The 13,234-nt window shown below is 47.2% G+C and overlaps 1 non-coding gene across 1 annotated transcript; it reads right to left on the reverse strand.

Annotated features, from left to right (window-relative positions):
• Window positions 1–517: 517 nt before the first annotated feature.
• On the reverse strand, window positions 518–624 carry LOC120921462. The gene has a single exon (XR_005744883.1). It is a non-coding gene; the product is annotated as a U6 spliceosomal RNA (small nuclear RNA).
• Between the last annotated feature and the right edge of the window lie 12,610 nt (window positions 625–13,234).

Below are 13,234 nucleotides of genomic sequence, written 5' to 3' on the forward strand. Positions count from 1 at the left end.
ATGAAAATCTCTACCACACCTTCTATCACACCCCCTCACTCAAGACCACCCCCCCCCCCAGCCTGTCCGATCAGATAACACCAAGTCATTCTCTCCTCCATAGGGGGAGGAGGTATTGCAGTCCATTGTCACCAAACTCTTTGAAGTCTATAGCCAGGCAAACTGCCTGGGGCCCATTTATCCTTCTCCAACACCTTCCTATCATACCAGTGATTTGGCCTTAGTGCTTTATGCACTGGCCTATATATAAAATAAAGGAATGACTATAGGAGCATAGTTTCATAAAGAAACTGTCAAAAATAGAATTTAAAGGATAAGTTCACCTTTTTCATGTTTTTCCAGGTAGAAACATGTGCATTTGTGAATATTTCTTTATTTGTAGAACGTTTTGGAATTGCAACAAGCAGAAATACACAAGATACAAACATACATACAGACATACAGTACATCTGTACAAATTCAGAAAGGGTACCATTAGGATACCACCATATGTCTAAAAAATACCACCATATGTCTAAAAAATATGGAATGCTTCACAAATTTGCGTGTCATCCTTGAGCAGGGGCCATGCTAATCATCTCTGTATCGTCTCAGTTTTAATTTATGTGCTGCCAAAGCAAACACTATGATTTGTATCTACTAGGAACCTGCAAAGCAGTAGTCTCAGGCTCCTGCAGACTGTTAGGCAGGCCCGGATTTACTCCCTGTGCCGCCCCAAGGCCGGGTCCTTCAATGTCGCCCCCCCCGCCCACACACACACACAGGGGCCAAGTGATATAGCCGCCAAATGTATCACGGGAGCGCGCGCGCAAGAACTAACCCATATGCGAGAGAGCTCGCATGAAGGGGGTTAGTTCTTGCGAGGAGGAGCCGAGACAGCCACCGATCCCCCATCACAGATTCCCCCCATCAAAAAGCCCCCATATAAGGTCATCCATCACAAAGCCCCCCATAAAAGATCCCCCATCACAGACTCATCTATTATTACAATGTAATATAAAATTAATAGTTCAACTCACCATAATGCAGAATTAGTGGGAGCCCTGATGTCACTGTCCCCAGCCAGCGGAGTGCTTCCTTAAATTTCAGGTGTCACTGTCCCCAGCCAGCGGAGTGTTTCCTTACATGTCAGGTGTCACTGTCCCCAGCCAGCGGAGTGCTTCCTTACATCTCAGGTGTCACTGTCCCCAGCCAGCGGAGTGTTTCCTTACATCTCAGGTGTCCCTGTCCCCAGCGGAGTGTTTCCTTACATCTCAGGTGTCCCTGTCCCCAGCGGAGTGTTTCCTTACATCTCAGGTGTCACTGTCCCCAGCGGAGTGCTTCCTTACATCTCAGGTGTCCCTGTCCCCAGCGGAGTGCTTCCTTACATCTCAGGTGTCACTGTCCCCAGCGGAGTGCTTCCTTACATCTCAGGTGTCCCTGACCCCAGCGGAGCGTTTCCTTACATCTCAGGTGTCCCTGTCCCCAGCGGAGTGCTTCCTTACATCTCAGGTGTCCCTGTCCCCAGCCAGCGGAGTGCTTCCTTACATCTCAGGTGTCCCTGTCCCAAGCAGAGTGTTTCCTTACATCTCAGGTGTCCCTGTCCCCAGCCAGCGGAGTGCTTCCTTACATCTCAGGTGTCCCTGTCCCCAGCGGAGTGTTTCCTTACATCTCAGGTGTCCCTGTCCCCAGCGGAGTGCTTCCTTACATCTCAGGTGTCCCTGTCCCCAGCCAGCGGAGTGCTTCCTTACATCTCAGGTGTCAATGTCCCCAGCCAGCGGAGTGTTTCCTTACATCTCAGGTGTCCCTGTCCCCAGCCAGCGAAGTGCTTCCTTACATCTCAGGTGTCCCTGTCCCCAGCGGAGTGCTTCCTTACATCTCAGGTGTCCCTGTCCCCAGCCAGCGAAGTGCTTCCTTACATCTCAGGTGTCACTGTCCCCAGCGGAGTGCTTCCTTACACCTCAGGTGTCCCTGTCCCCAGCGGAGTGCTTCCTTACATCTCAGGTGTCCCTGTCCCCAGCGGAGTGTTTTCTTACATCTCAGGTGTCCCTGTCCCCAGCGGAGTGCTTCCTTACATCTCAGGTGTCCCTGTCCCCAGCCAGCAGAGTTTCCTTACATCTCAGGTGTCCCTGTCCCCAGCCAGCGGAGTGCTTCCTTACACACACACTGACCTACCTGACTCCTATAATTTCCAGCACTACTCACCTCACCCCCCCCCCCCAGACACAGCTCGATGTAGAACTCACCTCAATCCCCCCCCCCACACACACACACACAGCTCGATGTAGAACACACCTCACCCCCCCCTCCCCCACACACACAGCCCCCCCCCCCCCACACACACAGCTCGATGTAGAACACACCTCACCCCCCCCCTCTCCCCCACACACAGCTCCCCTCCCCCCTCCCCCCCACACACAGCTCCTCCTTACCTCTGCATCTTTAAACCATCTCAGACATCCGGGATCTCCTCAGCGCTGGGTGCTTGGTGTCCCCGCCGTCCAGGAGGTCAGCTGACCTCTCGATGCTCCCATCCCCCGCCCCCCTGCACTCACACACAGACACAGCGCCGCTCCAGAGGGACAGGCTGGAGCAAAGGAGTCCCGGAGCGGTGCTGTGAAATTTTACTGTACAGAGAGGGGGGGAAAGTACCCGGCGGCGGGGGGGGCCACGAAAGCCAAAAAGTCGCCGCAGAAGCGGTGCCGCCCTTCACCACTGCCGCCCTGAGGCCTGGCCTCGGGTGGCCTTGTAGGAAATCCGGCCCTGCTGTTAGGTAGAATGGGCAGACAGTTACACAATGACAGGAAGCATCAATAAACTACCTGGAGCACTCAACAGTGCCATGGGGTAGTTCATTGGCTGTTTGGTGCTTGTAGTTCTCCCATTTACAGAACTGTGTGAATGAGTGATGCGGCTGGTTGAGCAGAGCCCCGAATGGCTACATTTTTACAAAATTGTTCCACGTTGCAGCCTAAATATGGGTGTAACATGTTACGAATGGTGACCTTATCCTTGAAAGATTTTCACCTAGAGCCGCACCATATGGTTCACCAATACTCAGCAATTAATAATCTTGTTATTCACATTGTCACTTTAAAAAATTGTGTTTCATTTGTTGCTTTCCTTTTTATGGGTCCATGTGGCATTTGGAAGCAGATAGCCAAGCACCTAGCATTTTTAGAAGGAAGACATTGATGGTAGCATCCATATATATATGTTTTTCATGATAGGTGCTTTAATATCTATCCTCTGTCCATAGCTTGTGTTACACAGAAGATTGCATTGTTACTATGGTGACCACTTTCAAAATACAGTTAAAAAGGCACAGATTGGAGGTATCTTCAAAGGTAGCCCTGGTTTGTTAACCACTTGCCGACTGTATAACTTGGATTTACGGTGGCATGGCTGCACCCAATCATGTACCTAGTATGCAATCTGATACTTCCGATCTGGGGTGCGCATGCCCAGCGGCAGGTATCGCGGACTCAATGTCTGCTGCCACCTGCCAATGTTTCAGTACACAGGCAGATGTAAACAAGGCAGATTCTGTCAGTAGGGAAGCTATTGATCCTGTGTTCCTGCAAAGCAGAGACACGGATCTATGCCTTTCCATAGTAAAAGCACCTCCCCCACAGTACACAAGCACTGGCTAGGAACACATTTAATCCTTTTATTTATTTTTATTTTATTGTATTAAAATACATATTGGCTTAAATTAGGGGTGCAACGGATCAAAAAACTCACGGATCGGATTGATCCTCGGATCAGGAGTCACGGATCGGATCATTTTCGGATCAGCAAAAAAAAAAAGGTCTGTTTTCATCCGTCAAAATATGTGTGTGTATATATATATATATATATATATATATATATAAAGATAGATAGATATTCAAAATTGATGGTCTTTTTTTTGTTTATAGCGCAAAAAATTAAAACCGCAAAGGTTTTACCACTAAAAGAAAGCTCTATTTTTGGGGAAAAAAAGGACATCGATTTTATTTGGGTACAGTGTCGCACAATTGTCAGTTAAAGTTATGCAGGGCTGTATTGCAGAAAATGGCCTGGTCATGAAGGGGGTAAAGATTGAATGTGGGCCTCTGTTCTGAATCCTAACTTTCCTGCTGGACGGCGAAAAGGAAGTGTCCACCCAGACAGTGATGTGCATGCTCGGAGAGAGACCCTGTAATAGAAGAAGAAAGAAGACTTGGGTCTGGAGTTACACACATATCCACGGGCCTGTCAGGTAAGGAGACCAGTGTGTGTGTGTGTGTTCCCAGTACAGAGGAACACACATCGGTCTCCTCCCCTTACAGTTAGAATCACACACTAAGGAACATATTAACACCTTCAGCGCCCCCTAGTGTTAACCCCTTCCCTTCCAGTCACATTTTATACAGTATCAGTGCAGTTTCATAGCACTAATCGCTGTATAAATGTGAATGGTCCCAAAAATTTGTCAAAAGTGTCCGATATGTCCGTTGCAATGTCACGGTCACAATAAAAATCGCAGATCGCTGCCATTACTAGTAAAAAAAATTAAATGCAATAAAACTATCCCCTATTTTGTAGACGCTATAACTTTTGCGCAAACCAATCAATATACACTTATTGCGATATTTATTTATTTTTTGTTACCAAAAATATGTAGAGGAATGCGTATCGGCCTAAACTGAGGAAAAAATTTTTTTTATAGTTTTTTCGGGGCATAATTATTATAGTAAAAAATATAGAATTTTTTTCGAAACTGTCACCATTTTTGTTTTCTTGCGCAAAAAATAAAAACCGCAGAGGTGATCAAATGCCACCAAAAGAAAATAGGATTTTTTGTACTCACCGTAAAATCCTTTTCTCTGTCGTCCATGGATGGACACAGCCTTCACAAGTCTTGACATATGGGTTATGTTCCTGTTCATAGGAGAGGACTAGGCAGAACATGTTAGATATTTAAATACATGTAACATTAACAGAGTTGAGCAGCCCCGACCAGGGGACGGTCCCTCCGGACATAACCCTCCTCCCTGCAGCATGCAGCCTCAGTTCGTAACAAGCAGTACAAACCTAAAAAGGAGGGGTGGGTGCTGTGTCCATCCATGGACGACAGAAAAGGATTTTACGGTGAGTACAAAAAATACTATTTTCTCTTATCGTCCATGGACAGACACAGCCTTCACAATTCTTGACATATGGGACGTCCCCAAGCAGTGTCAAAAAACGAGGGGTGGGAACAGTATCAGTAAAAACAAACATCTTCGGGGGGCGTGGCTTAGCTAGGCAAGGAGTAGCTCCGTCCTTTACTCCTTAATATAACTTATCCTGTGTCCAGACATCCTCCAGCCCAGGCCTGTCAGCTCCCCCTGAGGACCCTCCACACCGGCCAACCTAGATCCCCGGGCTCACAATCGAGTGGAGGCCCGAACGGATCGGCGTTCTCCCACTGGGCGCCAGCCTCCAGGAATTTCCGCGGCTTCGGCCTACTCCACAAGGCCGGCGGCCATCTTGGTCCACCTGGCCCTCTTGGCACAGTGCAGCGGCCTTCCAGGATCTTCGACAGCCTCCCACTGTGTGCCAGTTTGCTGCTGCCCACAGCACTCCTGGGGACATTTATGTGTGCTGGCCTGTGGGCAATTCCCGGATCTAATAGGTGACTGGTGGCCATCTTGCTACACCCCACCGGCCACCTCCTAGCCTCTCCCCTCCCTGCTTTGGGCCCCACTCAACCACCACAGCACCCTGGCAGCTTCCCCCATCTGGGGCTGTGGGGGGTGTCCAGGGAGGTAGTCAATAACCGAGATATGAGGGGGTGCCTGAGTCCCGTCCCCACTGCACACATCCTTAAGAGATACCGCACACCCGATTGAGCTCCGGGGTCCCATCTACTTCAATAGACCCTCCGGACCCCGCAGTCCGACAGGGGATGGTAAAGTACAGCCCTATGATGAAGGACACACCGGGATTCATGCCGCCGTTGCAGCAGCCTCCCCAGCAGCAAGATGGTGCCAGCCAGCCTCAAAGTCGGAAGCATGGACAACCCTCCTCTTCTTCCTCCTCAGTGCGGCGACCTCCAGGGAAGGGTGAGTCACAGCAAACCCAGGCTTCCAGCCCTGCTGACCCCCTCCTGATGACACTGCTACTGACTCCCCTGCAACTCCACTCCATAATGCAAAGCACACAGAGCCTACCCTGGCACAGATCATGGAGGCTATACAGCACAGCCATTCTTCTCTCACCATACAAATGGACTCCATTAAAACGGATCTCTCTTTCCTGAAACACGATGTTCATACCCTCCGTCATAGAGTGACGATTGCAGAACAACGCATTGGGGATTGGAAGATGAGACGCGTCCCTTACAGGGCTCTGTTAGGGAACTGCGTCAGGCCCAAACCTATACTGCTGACAAGCTGATGGACATGGAAGACCGCTTGAGGCGCAACAATTTGCGCTTCTTGGGGTTCCCAGAGGGCTCAGCAGGCAGAGACCCAGAGGCCTTTATGGAGCGCTGGCTGACCACCACGTTTGGCAAATCCCACCTTTTCACGGCTGCTCGCCACCGAAAGGGCACATAGAGTTCCCCTACGCCCCCCCGCCCGCTTAAGCCCCGCCACGTGCCATCCTCATTAAATTGCTACACTTCAGAGACGGGGAAGCTGTTTTTAGCGCTGCCCGAGAAAAAGGCAGAGTATCCTTCAACGGCAATGGAATCACTATTTTTCCTGACTTCTCAGCAGCCACTCAGAAACAAAGGGCTACCTTTCTGGGCATCAAAAGGAGGCTAAGAGAGCTTCACTTACCCCAGCTATATATTCTCCCAATGCCCCGCTATGGGGAAACCCAAGCCTACCAGAATTTCATCAGAGAACTGATGGGGGATACTGGTTTAAGAAAGGGGTAAAAACAGTATCACACTTATTTACAGACACTACGTTCCGTTCCTTTGCGGAATTCCAGAGAGACTTTGGACTCCCACGCACGGCCTACTTCCAATATCTACAGATACGACATACCGCTGCTACTCAATTCGGACTACGAAATATAGAGATGCAAACTTCCCCACTGAAAAACGTACTGACTGACCCCTCCCACACCAAAATAGTTTTGACTTAATATAAGACTCTACTACACTCTACGACCACTAGGCTTACCACCGTTGAACAAAGATGGCGGGCAGATATACCTGAATTGACGGAGGAGATCTGGGGGGAGATTCTTCCCCTGCAGGTGGCCTCCGTCATTTCCTCAAGGGACAAGGTAATCCAGATCAAACTATTGTATAGATCCTATTTTACACCATATTTGTTATATAAATTAAAGAGATTATCCACTCCTTTATGCACTCGATGTGGAATGGCCGATGGTACATTCTTCCATCTGATGTGGGAATGTGCTCCGATACGGAAGTTCTGGTCGGATGTTACTGCCCTCATCAGCTCCGTAGCTGAGATTCCTAATATTTGCAATCCTCTTAGATGCTTGCTGGGATACATTGATGATGAAGAGTTATCCAAAAACGTACAATCCTTCATGCGCATAGTGCTATTTTACGCTAAAAAAACGATGCCCATGCACTGGAAATCCCAGTCCACACCAAATATAAAGCTTTGGCTTACCCTTGTCAACCAATTGATACCACTATATAAGTTAACATATGAAGCGAGAGGATGTCCCAAAAAGTTCTTCAAAATATGGGACTCCTGGGTTAACTCAGAGAGTACCATACCACCTGCCCCCTAGGGTACAGCTCTTAATAGGGATACTATGCTTCCAGAACTGCCAGTGCCTAGGCCCTGACTAAGGTAGATTGTGCTTTGTGATGATATTTTCTGTATGTTGTTTCACAATGTTTACCTGTATACCTGAGTATTGTATTGCACTTTGACTGAAGCGATGTTCGCTAGGATAATACACCTGTATAGTGTTGGTTTGTTATGTTTTTATAAACAATAAAAAAATTAACCTTTAAAAAAAAAAGAGAGCTTCACTTACCCTATGGTATGCTTTATCCTGCAAGATTGAGGATCATTTATCAAGGCACAGATCCTAAAGAGGCGTCGCATTGGGTGGATACCCTGGGACACTCGGATCGCAGGGATCAAAACCGGAGACCACCTCCTCATTGAAGTTGTTTAGTCCAGCACACATTTGACTACCCCTGACCTACGCCCTCCCCCCACTTGCTTGAGGTAGATTGGGAGAGGGATGGGGGCATGTTCTCACGTTTGTTATGGCCCTCTCACTTATTTTGCTACCCACTGGAGGTTGGGGATCATCCTCATTTTCTATCACGGGCCACGTGCATGTCAGCCATGCGGGATGACAGGTGATGTTATCTTTATGTTTCTCCTTAATCGTTGCTCCTACTAACTCAGGAACAGTTTTTTCTAGAATTCGGGTTACTACATATTATTTTTGTTTTGTGCGGACGTGGATGGAAGACCACGGCTACGGACTTTTCTTCACATCTCAGGGTTTGTTGGTTTAGGGACTATGCCATGACCCCCTTGCTTTGCAGTTCTTGTTTTGGGAATAAAGCTCTCATGTTTTTGGGTTTGGGAGCCAGGAGGGTCAGGGTGGTTTTGAATGTTTTGGGTTGCACGTTTGTTTATGGGATCAAAGCCCCCAAGTGCTGGAGATTGGGTGCCAGGAGGGTTAGGGCCGTTCTACCTGTTTCCCTTGTTTTTGGGTATGATTGTTCTTTTATACAAATAGTTTACAGGTTCACAGGCCGGAAAGGCCATCAAGGTATTCAGGTATTGTTGAATAGAAGCACAATGTTCTCTCATAAGTTTTTATCGAATTTCGCCCCCCACCTCTTGTGCTGCAAGGAGTCCCAAAGTGTGGTTGACTCTGACACATCATGAGGGCTGGACGCGCGTATTTCTGACCAACTCCCATACATGGCTAATTTACACCTGATTTCATGGAATGTTTGGGGGCTTAATTCTAAAGTGAAACGTTCTGTAATGTTTGACTATCTGGCACGGCACAAATCCTCCTCCAGGAAACCCGGCTCCAGGGTTATGGCCCTTAAAAGAGCTAAAATAGCGTACGCTCTTCATTCCACTTACTCCACATATGCTCGAGGGACATCTATCCTTATTGCCAAGTCAGCACCAATCTCTATTAAGCATATTAAACTTGACCCTAATGGCTGGTTTGTGATCCTGGTGCTGGAACTCCTGGGTTAACCATATACAGTGACAAATATCTATGTCCCACCGCCTTTTACCAATAAGTTTTTTGAAAAGGTGATGGGCACGATATTGGAGATTGCTGAGGGCCCCTTACTAACAGCTGGGGACTACAACACAGTTTGGGGCAATTCTATGGATAGATTTAGATGCTCTACATTACCTGCCACACCCCTAGGATCTTTCCTAACCCAATTTGATCTAATGGAAGCGTGCGAATGTGTGGGAATACTCGTGCCAGTCTGACTCTAATGGTACATTATCACGTATTGATCTCTGCCTTGTTTCATCTGATATGCTTCGCTTGGTAGCCAGAGTTAAATATCTCCCCAGAGCGGTATCCGACCACTCACCTCTGATGGTGGACCTTTCTCTGGGCCCACCCTCTTCTTACCGGATATGGAGATTGAGACCCTTATGATTAGCGGACAAGGCTGTGATAGACCAAAGTTCGGCAGACATGAAATCGTTTTGGGTGCTTTAACCAGCAAAGTGCGTCTGTCCCTGTGGTTTGGGATGCCTTTTAAGGCCACTGCCCGGGTCTCATTTGCTGCTGCGATCGGGGGAGCCTGTAAGGCGTCGCAGTGCAGATTGATGGACGCAGAAGGAGGACTTAGGAATGCAGAAACTGCTTTTCCTGCAAACCCTACCTCTGACACACGCTACCTGGCGACACAGGGCCAGAGAGTTGGAACTGGTACTTCTGGAACGCACCCAAAAGAGACTACTCTATCAAAATCAACGAATATTTGAATTCAGGGATAAAAATAGATGCTTACTGGCCTATTTGGCCAGGCCCGATTATCAGCCATGTACTATCCCCTAGAATAACAAACTCGGCGAGCTTATTAGTAGAGCAAAATTATGACATTATGAAAGCGCTTATCGCTTTCTACTCCACGCTCTACAATAGTGGAACTAGATGATTATCTTTCGGATATTTCACTCCCGAGATTAACGGATCATCAGGCCTCCGGAATTGATGCACCGTTGACAACAGAAGAAATAGGGGAGGCTATACAGTCGTTCACCAGACATAAAACTCCAGGCCTAGATGGATTTCCCATTGAGTGGTACATGCAATTTCGGGAACTGTTAATCCCTCACTTGCTGCAAATGTACAATTATGCCCTTAGAACAGGACAGTTACCGCCCTCCATGTCGGAAGCGCTAATGGTTTTAATTCCTAAACCTCATAAGGACCACCTCCTTTGCGAATCGTATAGACCGATTTCGCTCATTAACTCGGATGTTAACATTTTGGCTAAGGTGCTAGCCCAACGATTAAATAAAGTAATTACTACCATTATAGGGGGGGACCAAACTGGATTTATGCCTGGACGATCGGCATCTATTAATTTACGCAGACTCTTTACCAATATACATGACACGACTGTACTGGCTTTGGACGCTCACAAGGCCTTCATCGAATGGCCCTATCTTTTTGAAGTCCTAGCTAAATTCGGATTTGGCACTACCTTTATAAAGTGGGTACAACGCATATACTCCAAACCCATAGCTAGACTATGGGTTAACGCATCCATATCGGATGCCTTTCCCATAAAGAAAGGCACCAGACAGGGGCGTTGGCGATAGAGCCCCTATAGGCAGGGGCGTTTGCGTTGGCGATGGAGCCCCTAGCTTCACTGATAAGGTCCAGTGGGGAGGTTAAGGGACTGATGATTGGGGGTCTAGTGTCACAAACTACGATGAACGAGAGTGAACCACAACTGCGGTTAAGGAAAGAATTCAATGCACTTCTCTATGTAATGTGATTTTCAGTACTGGACCCCAGGCGTCACTCTAACCAGAGAATAAGAGTTTGGGGGTTCACTACATCTCTCACATTAAGGAATGCATTGAGCTACTAAGGGAGGAGGTATTACAACATACCTTTAACCCCTAGCGTTAAAAAGGTATAGCGAACATGTTCAGTATATCAGGGCGGGAGGCTGTATACTATTAACAACAAATGTCATGCACGTAGCATATGAGACTACTGTATGCAGATGACATATACTTGAGAGAGGCAACTGAAGATTAAAAGGTTAAAGAGTGTATGTCCCTTTTTAAGATATGCCACAATTGTTATAGGCAACCATAATAACTATTCCAAGCATAGCGGTAGTATAAACTTGAGCCAAGTTCAAATACAGTACTTAGTTAATACAATATGTGAACAGGGCAATTCTAGAGCAATAAATGTAATGTGGTAATGGTACTTATCTGTTTGCAGAGATGAGAGTTCTTCAGCAATAGCAGAGTATTGTAGCAGCAATGGGATTCTGTAATTGATTGTCTCCTTGTGGTGAATATCTTGGGGTGTCCCCAGAGCAATGGCAGAAAGCATGGCAGCGTGGATCCAGGTAGAGGATACTTAGTAGCGTTAGTTGTAGCTTAATAGTGGCATGGATCCGGAGTGCGATGGTTTTCAACTGAGGGGATATAATACCAGCGTGGTCCGGCTACGGCCGACAATAATAGAACAGCGTTTATTAACCACGCTGTGCTGTTTATAGGAGCAAGGCATGTGTGGCAAATAGAGCGTTGATTACGCTCGGCACTTCCGCGAACGCATGCAGCGCCGGACGATGACGTCAGTGCACGGTCACCGTATGCGTTCCAGCGTGGAATGCAATATGGCGATGAAAGCGTTGTTTACATCTAGAGGAAATAGTGTCCTTTTATTCGGACGATATACTGATATATCTGGAGGACCCCCAGTCGTCACTCCCAGCCCTGCTGGAGATTATCTGACGGTTTGGCCACTTTTCAGGGTTCCGGGTTAATTGGGACAAGTCCCTTTTTTGTTTCAGATTGACCAGGAGACACCCATAACACTACCCCCCCCGCGTGCCCACTGCAAATAGTTCACACTTTTCGTTATCTTGGGGTCTTGATAAAACTCCCTGTCTCCTCCTATGCCAAGATCAATTTAGACCCCCTTATCAGTAGATTAAAAACTACCTTGAAAACATAGAACAATCTCCCTCTCACACTGTTAGGAAGAAATAAATATTTTCAAAACTATCTATCTCCCGTGATTGCTGTACGTCCTGAGCAATTCACCAATATATATAACCAAAGCAAAATTTAAAGAGACTCCATAATCGCCAATTTCATGTGGAGGGGCGGTGTGGTGAGGATCGCTAAGCAAACTTTACAGCTACCTACTTTGGAGGGGGGCCTGGCACTCCCCTGTCCCCAAACATACTATATTGCCTCGCAACTGGTGCATGCCCATTGGCATTTTCACCCTGAGGCCAACAATGCAGCTGCTGCCCTAGAGGCGGCCATCCTCGCCTCATATGAATCTCGAGAAAATGCATCCGATAAAGGCGGCAATATAGTTCTGTTAACGTGTCAACAATATGTCAGCAAATGTGCTATGATATCCTCAATAATGAGGATTGGTATAAACCCATCACAAAAGACACCATAACTCAATTCAATCTTGAGTTCAAATTACTACTATATACGGCCTTTAATGATGCCCTAATTGATAAACAAATATATGATTACCTCAATGTAGTGTTCCCGCGAGATGTGATTTTTTTTTTATTCTATCCCTAAAATCCACAGGAATAAAACAAAACCACCCGGCAGACCCATAATCTCGGGGATCAGTTTGATCACCGAAAACGCTAGCAGACTAGTGGATTTATTTCTTATGCCACACGTGTTGGGCCTTCCATCTTATGTTAAAGACACTTCAGACTTGCTGAGACATTTGGATGGCTTAGCCATCCCCCCGATGCTTTTTTTGTCAGCATCGATGTTGAGGCTCTATACTCCAGCATACCACACCAACTAGGTTTAGACACTATCAAAACATTTTTGATGCAAGAGGACCATCGCAAATGGAAATTTCAGACGTTTATTTTGAAGCTGTTATCTTTCATCCTTCATCATAATAGTTTTCCTTTTCTCGACTCCCACTACCTCCAGGTACAGGGTGTCGCCATGGGCACTTGTTGCGCACTGGCGTACGCAAACCTGTACCTGGGGGGGTGGGAGAGAGAAATAGCCTCAAACAAGTTATATAACCAATTTTTGAATCAAACGCT

Source organism: Rana temporaria, chromosome 13 (assembly GCF_905171775.1).
Source record: "Rana temporaria chromosome 13, aRanTem1.1, whole genome shotgun sequence".
In the NCBI taxonomy this organism is placed as follows: domain Eukaryota; kingdom Metazoa; phylum Chordata; class Amphibia; order Anura; family Ranidae; genus Rana; species Rana temporaria.